This window comes from Protopterus annectens, chromosome 4.part1 (assembly GCF_019279795.1).
Source record: "Protopterus annectens isolate FY-2018-M chromosome 4.part1, PAN1.0, whole genome shotgun sequence".
Taxonomy (NCBI): Eukaryota; Metazoa; Chordata; order Ceratodontiformes; family Protopteridae; genus Protopterus; species Protopterus annectens.
Window position 1 is genome coordinate 356,199,412 of NC_056734.1, and position 6,200 is coordinate 356,205,611.

General features: G+C 47.7%; 1 protein-coding gene across 1 annotated transcript in view; it reads right to left on the minus strand.

Annotated features, from left to right (window-relative positions):
• The window catches only part of LOC122801205 (tetratricopeptide repeat protein 14-like), a 160,690-nt gene that overhangs the window by 31,202 nt on the left and 123,288 nt on the right, over window positions 1-6,200 (minus strand). The gene's annotated exons all lie outside the window — the stretch shown is intronic.

The following is a 6,200-nucleotide window of genomic DNA, read 5'->3' on the forward strand; positions in this document are numbered from 1 at the left end:
ACGGGTTACTTAGCTTTAATGAGATGTCTGAAGAAAAGGAGCGAACACACTCTGTGGCTGAAAAGTTCTGGGGATTGCGCATGCAGACGTCACATTTAAGGCCCCTGGTTTATGGCCTTACGTTTGACGTCCCACGCAGCTGCAACAGCCAAGCTGCAGCTTTTGTATAGGACCAGACGTATGAGTCGTCTGAGGGCAGGAAATCCCACAACTAGAATACTGCAACACAGGAATAGAAGGACATCTAGCAATCTACTGGGAAATAGTCACTTTGAAAACTGCCTGGCCCCTCCTGTTTTGAGAAAAGGCCAGTGTCCTTTTTAAATAAAAAAGGATAATTGCCTGTGAAAATTTAAACAATACAAAATATATTCTCTCAGAATAATTAGGGAAGAAAACAGGCAATTGATTTGATTGATTGAGATTAGCTTCCAAGGCCACTTTGGGAAGGAAGGATTTGTTCTAAGGGACACACTGCCCTTATGAAGTTCTGAAACCCTCTTGGCAGACGTAATGGCCACTAGAAAGGCAGTCTTCCAGGAAAGAATTTAATATCACATGGTCAAAAGGTTTTTGCATCAGGGACTGGAGCACCAATTTCAAATCCCATGGTGAGGATGGATCCTTTATAGCAGACCTAAGAAGAAATACTCCTTTCAGAAAGGCTTTGCAGAATTTGGAAGAAAAGGTATGCTCATCAATATGGAAATTAGATATGGTAGCCAACTGTTGCTTAACAGTAGGAAAACTCGCCCATCCTGAAAGAGAAAAAAAGCAACAAAATATCACGAATAGGGTCTGAAAAGGGATCCAAACTTTGTTTGGCCCAAATGGAAAACCTTTTCCATTTACTGGCATACACCTTCGTAGATGGTCTTTCAGAAGCCAAAATAATGTCCCTCACCAGGGAAGGAAGCCTGAACTGCAAAAGGATTACTTTAACTGGAGAAATCATGTGGTAAGACGAAGGGTCTGGACCCAGGGATGGGAAATGAGATCTGGAGAGTTATCTAGTATCCAAGGAGGATACTTCAGATGAGACCTCAGAAAGGAGAACCACGCCTGACGAGGCCAGAAAGAGGCAATGAAGATGAGAGTGGTCTTCAAGTGACAAGCTTCCTGAAGGACGTTAGGTATCAGAGGAATGGGAGAGTAAGCATAGAGGAGACTCGGGGGGGGTCAATCATGAACTAGAGTCCCTGGTCTCCCCTGCTGGGAGGGGGGGGGGGTCAGAGCAAAGAAATTGCTGCATTACTGGTTGACTGGGGAGGCAAAGATTGCAGCAAAGCTGACCCTAACGGTCAAAGATTTGTTTCACCATTGACGAATTCAGGGACCACTCGTGAGGATTCATAATGGGCCTGCTAAGTCTGTTGGCTTAAAGTTAAAACTCCCGGGAATGTGAGTTGCAAGAAGAAAGTGTCTAGAAGACAGTGCCCATTACCCACATTCTCAAAGGATTTCTGCACGCAGGATAAGACCACGTCCCTCCTTGGTTGTTGATATACCAGACAACAGCCATGCTGTCCGTCTGAATTGCTATAGTCCCCAGTGGGAGGCATTCCTGAAAGGCCTGCAACATTAGGAGGACTGCTCATCTCCAGGACATTTATCTGCAATTTGGTCTCTGTGGGGGATCACATGCCTTAAACAGTCCTGGCCTGAAAAAGCCCCCCAACCCCAACGGGAGGTGTCCCATGCTCACTGTGGCCACGGGTGGGGGAAGACAAAAATGACCTGCCTAGACAGAGATTCAGAGAATGAAGCCACCAACTAAGATGATTCCTGCACACTTGGGTCAACTTTATGGTCATGGACATAGGCTGAGACAGAATGGATCAATGGACTGCCAGGGTCCACTGGAGAACTCGCATGTGATACCTGGCAAGAGGGATTAACTGAATGGCTGCTGTCAGCAAACCTAATATTTGGAGGATCAAGTGATACGACTGGCGTGATAGATCTAGCAAGAGACACCTGATCTCTAAGTAGCTGCACGCTGCGGGGAGTCTGTGCTGCAGTCTCTGTTACTGTGACCAGTTGGACCCCAATGAACTCCAGATTTGGGCTCAGTACTAGACTGGATTTGGGAAAATTCACCGTGATGCCCAAGGACTGGAAAATATTAAGGACATATTTGGTGGCCAGAGATAACGGATGCCTAGTGGGAGCAGTCAGGAATCAATTGTCCAGGTACGGAAAAACCTGGAAACCTTACAGAACGAGATGAGCAGCCACCACTGCAATTCATTTGGTAAACACCCAGGGGCTGCGGTGTTCAAAGGGCAGGGCTCTGAACCGGTAATGACTAAACCCCCAACTGAAAGCATAAATGTCTCCTGGAGAGTCTATTAAGCTTTATTTGATAGCATGTGTCCTTGAGATCCACCTGAGCACATTCAATCATCCTTGCACGAGGCAAAATGGACTGAATAGTGACTATCCGGAACTTGGACTTTGACAGATTTAGCTCACTGAAGTCCAAAATCAGATGCAGGTCCCCAGTCTTCTATGGCACAAAAAAGAAGCAAGAGTAAGTTCTGGACCCTCATTGTCCTGTTGGGACCTCTTGAATTGCTCTTTTTGAAGGTGGTCTTGAACATTGTGATATACCAACTCCCTCTAATGGGGTGGAATATCTGGGAAAACTTTCTGAATTAGAGGGGGCTGCAAGAAGGGAATGGGGTAACCCTTGGAAATAATTTTTAACACTGACTGATCAGAGGTGAGATCTGTCCAGGCTAGAGGGTGACAACAGAATCAACCCTAGACTGCCAGCAGAGCAGTACAGCCGGGCAACGTTTCAGGAACTCTGAAAAGGATTCTCTGAGAAGGGTTCCCAGGAGCCCTGGTTCTGTGGACCCCCCTCTGCCCCTGTGGCGGCATATGCCATTGAATCCCCTGCCACAGCTTACAGAAGAGGATTCCTGGGGAGCATCCTGAAAGGAAGACAGCCCTCTGGAACCAAATTTTCATACTTCCTCTCTGGGTCTTGGAATAGGATTGCTGGGGAGTAGAAAACATGATCCCTACCATGAAAGAATCTTGCCTTCCTGCCTGCTGTGGATTAAGGTTTCCTTAACAGATGGCCCAAACAAGGTGGAACCGTCAAAGGGAGCGTTAGTGAAAAAAGCCTTAAAGGGTTCTGCAAAGCCGCAAAGATAAAGCCAGGCATGCTGTCGAATAACAATGCTAGTGCTTGCCACTTGAGAGGTGGTCTCAGCAGAACTGGAGATCAACCTCATCGAAGCATTAGCCACAGAGGTTAGAAAAGAGCACCTTGGAGTGACTAGTTTGAGACACTGTAAAGGCAACAACTCTGACAAGGAAGTGGAGAGTTCCGAGACCAGATCCTTATGAAGCTGGGCAAAACAGGCCAAGTAAACAGTTGCTTTCAGTACAAAAGTCACTGAGGCAAACATATGCTTTCCGAAACTGTCGACTGTCCCAGACTTCCTGTTCAGGGGATGGACAGAGAAGAGTTACTCAGCTAGCTCCTTCTGAGTAGCACTGGCCACCACAATTGCATCAATGGGTACCCCCCCCACCTTTGCTCCAAAAGTGATCTATCCTTGGGAGGACTGAGAAATATGTCTGCTTTTTTGGGCAGAGGTTCCATAGTCTCCTGCTTCTTCCAAGCCCTGCTGCCAATAAGGTTCACAAGCTCATAAGCATGTGGGGGGGGGTCCCAGATAGGAGATGGGCCCAGCCCGAAGGCCTTCAGAAACACAGATTCCTCCAAAGACAGGGTTGAGGAAGACCAACCGGCTCTCTGCTTGAGAACTTTGAGGATGTCCACCCAAAGGAAACCTCCTCAGGCAAAAGCCTGGGGGACCCATCTCTCTCCTCAAAATCAGTGTCCTCAGTAAAGGACTCTCTGGGGGCGTTCAAATGCCTTCTCTTCCATGTCCTCTTCCAAGGGGGTTCCTCATGCGTGGGCTCAGGGGAGTAGTCAGAAGAGATAGGTATCCCAAGTGGGGCAGTGCCCATCTGAAAGCGATCATGGGAGGGCTGACCTTGGAAGGATGGTGACGCCTCAGCACCCAAACCTGAGAGGCTGGGGAGGACCAAAAGGAGAGAACTGCCAAACTGGAAAAGATCCTCTCTATCACCCGGAAGGCTGACTGCTGGTCGATGCTCACCCAGCGGCCGGGGCCACATGGGAATGGAGGAGGGGCCACGACGTAGCACTGAAACCCCCTGACGATATTGGCCTCAAGCTGTCAAGTGCTGAAGCCACAAAGAAGGGAATTGTTTAAGAAATCTAGACCTGAACCCACCCCCAGGGAACTTGCACTGACTTCCCGGAGCAGACATGATGCGCGGCACCATTCAAGGGTAGCAGAACAGAGCCAGCCAGAAATCCCAACTGTCGAGAAGGGGAGGATACCAGACACTGTCGGCCTCTCCCTGGAAATTCCTGGTCCACACATTCAAAAACCTAAGAGATTAGAAGAGTGGAGCCCTGCAGATGGGTAGGCTCCCCTAGCCACAGAGGCAGGGGATGGCAGAAAGCCCAGCTCAATTTGGGCCTTGAAAAAAGTCATTATCCTATCCATGTCCGACGGGAGGAGACTTCTGGATGACCTGTTTGAGGAAGATGAGAGGCCAGATTTACAGGAGATGTGATTTATCATCCCACTGCCCTATGGTCCCGAGAAGGGGATCTATTCCGATGAGTCAGATTGGACTTCTGGATGACAAAGGAGGAGCTCTCTCGATAAAAGAATCTGAGAGTTTGGATGGCATACAGGTTGGATCCAATTAACTGGTTGGATCTGGGGACAGTTTGCACCTACTTGGATCTGAAGGCCTCCACTCCATCTAGACCTTGAATCCGAGAGTCTGCTCACAGGCTTTGGAATAACGGATCACGGATTGGGGGATCTACAATCAGAGAGCCTTGGCATCTGAGAATGAGAAGCAGAAGAGGCCACCCCCGAGGGCGGAGGAGGCCTCTTAGGTTCTGGTGAGGGCATGGAAGAAGAGTTCGAAGGCAGAGGGCCCCCCCAACACGAGCCAAGTCCTTCAAAGGAAGCTTATTGTGGCACTCTGAGGCACCTGGGGTTGAATGCAGCACAAATGTCACATTCAATCTCCAGGTGCGCCGATCCTAAGCAATGTAGACACTCCTCGTGCGAGTAAAACAAGGAATTTCACTAGCGCACGAAGAGCATCTCTTGAACCCAGGGGGTTTATCAGCCATGCTAGTAGAAAGCCCACACTCAGATGTACCAGCTATAAACACACTATTCAGAAGACAGAGATAAAGCAACAAAAGCAAAAAAAGAATAAAGGGAACCCAAGAAAAAGACCACTTATCTGTAATAGCTAGCCTAAGCTCTGGGATCTCATCCAAAGCGTTTCAGTGGCTAATGAGCTCTGAGGGTTAGAAGGCATCCAGGGATTATGGGAAGGGGAGGAGCATGAGCTCTGGATCTGTTTGAGTAGTTGCTGGCTTGGATCCAAGGTTGGATCCAAGACCAATCTGTGATGAATAATGACACGGATAGCATCAGATCATTAGGGTCAGAGGTTGGATTTTTGTACAAGTTGTGTGTGAAAATCTGGAACTTTACAGTACCTGTCAGGCTTTCTGGGTACAGGTGGCTGTGATTCGAAGGGTTAATGAAGCAGAAAGAAAGACATCCTCAAGCCTCAAGAACTGTGCGTGACATGGGCAGGCTTGACTGCATCCATATGCAACCGATCACAGTAAGTCTTGAGATTCACAGACTTGCTTGCTCTGCCAAATGAAAAGTTTAATCATTTTCTGAACAGTCTCCTTAAAAGAGAGCTCCTCCTCAGAGAAGTCAGAGAACAATGTGTCAATAGGCTTGAATTAATATCCCACAGGAAAATGAATACGAGAAATACCAATTTCAAGATTCTGGCTCTGAGAAGGAATGTCCATTTGAAGATGCCTCCTTCTTTAAGGAGATAGTGAGATGGGAAAAAGAAAAAAACTTCGGGGGGGGGGGACAGACTTTAATCCCCTGAAAAAACTCTTGCCATTCCTGTCTTCTGAAAACGGAGTGCCTGGAGCAGAAAGGCACTTAAGAGATTTTTGTTTACTTTTCTTTGAGGTATCCAAAGAAACCATATGTACTGGACACAACTCCGGATATACCACTATCAGAGGACAAGGGACATTCTCACAAACTAAAATATGAGGTATACCATCTAGACCTTCTGAAGCC